The 1,503-nt window shown below is 39.9% G+C and overlaps 1 protein-coding gene across 1 annotated transcript in view; it reads right to left on the bottom strand.

Moving 5' to 3' along the window:
• LOC107561835 (cdc42 effector protein 4-like) overlaps positions 1-1,153 on the bottom strand; it is a 24,516-nt gene extending 23,363 nt beyond the window's left edge. Inside the window, exons 1-2 of the mRNA XM_016246328.1 lie at positions 1,085-1,153; positions 844-935 (exon numbers count right to left, since the gene is read on the bottom strand). The gene's annotated coding sequence lies outside the window, so the exon portion shown is untranslated. The remainder of the gene's footprint in view (positions 1-843; positions 936-1,084) is intronic.
• Between the last annotated feature and the right edge of the window lie 350 nt (positions 1,154-1,503).

The raw sequence follows: 1,503 nt of genomic DNA, 5'->3' as shown, positions 1-1,503 counted from the left end.
CTATATTATAGCTCTATAAATGAAGCATTAACAACAATTCGGGACAAATATAATGTAATTTAATGGAAAACTATGTGAATGGCGCTCTGTGTCGCGGCAGGATTTTCTGTCGGCTGCATTTAAATCCGCGTCTGAAGTTTCCTGCTCTGTTCAGCGTGCAGTATCACGTGCCTAAACAAATAGCATGTGCTGTCAGTGATTTCAACTACTAGAGACCACTCTCGTACTGTATAATGACAGCAGACCCTTCTCAGCCGTTCCAGCAACGGACGCAACCCGGAAAACTATCGGCATGGATTTTTGCCAATAACCGATAGTTCCAGCAAAAAACTATCGGTGCCGATTAATCGGCAAAACCGATACATCGGTCAACCTCTACTAATAATGACAAGTTTTTCATTTTGGGGTGAAGACACTGTCGCTCTTTATTACAGTATCTGTGTAAAGTGCTGAAAAATGAATGAAAACCCATTTTAAAAGTGACAGAAAAGAGGGAGTGGGGCTGCAAAATGATGGGGCAGAGAATTAGGAGGACAGAGAAAATGAGGAAAAAAAGAATGGAAAAAGAACACACTGCATTTATCCATCCATCTAGCAGGTTGGCCTAAGACTCTCTTTGGGACCACCTGGAGCTGTGAAGCCAATCTGACATTCAAATGAATGAGATACCTGTCTGACTGGCCATTGATTTAAACTGCAGGATAGAAGAAAGGTCTGTATGAAAACTCCTATCATTGTGAGACACTTGAAGAGCAAATGCTTCATTGTATCTCTACGTTCTGGTGGGACCTTCTGGAATATGTCGCACAAAGAAATGAATTTATGTAAAGAGTAAAGTCTTACCACTGTTTGCTCGTAGTATTGGATCCCAGGAGCCTCAACGCCAAGTTGAGCTTCTCATCCAACAACAATGGACCAAGTTCAATGGAATTACACTTCAAACAAAAGAGAAGTGAATAACAAAACACAGGCTTTGTTGCCAATATCCTTCAAACTTTAACAGCTTTATGTTGCAATCACGCGTTTATAGATAATCAAAAGTTGTTAAATAGTACGGAATCCTGACGAGCGCGTCTTCACGTACTGACTGTTCAAAGCGCGATGGCGCACTAATGCAGCTCGAGCGTTCACTGTCCTGTGTCGACGCCCCGCCCACAACCCCGCCCCCGCAGCGCCCCGCCTCCTTGTATCAGCATGAGCGTTGCGCTCCGCCCATTTCAATGTAAACTCAGTCCCCCATTGCCTCTTAAAGGACCAGTATGGATTAAAGGACCAGTATGGAATTTACAACCAAATCCACAACTGTAGTCTAATATATTGAGATTGTATTTGGCGTCCATTTATATTAATTTAAAGCTGCATATCATATATCCACAAGTTTTTATACACATTAATTACACTTATATTAACAATTTGTATAACTATTAAATAGTATTATTTTTATTATCAATGACAATATCTATTATAATATACAATCAATATATTATATAATTTATATTAATA

This window comes from Sinocyclocheilus grahami, unplaced genomic scaffold (genome assembly GCF_001515645.1).
Source record: "Sinocyclocheilus grahami isolate Dianchi unplaced genomic scaffold, SAMN03320097.WGS_v1.1 scaffold794.1, whole genome shotgun sequence".
Classification (NCBI taxonomy): Eukaryota; Metazoa; Chordata; class Actinopteri; order Cypriniformes; family Cyprinidae; genus Sinocyclocheilus; species Sinocyclocheilus grahami.
This window is presented reverse-complemented; position numbering and strand designations above follow the sequence as displayed.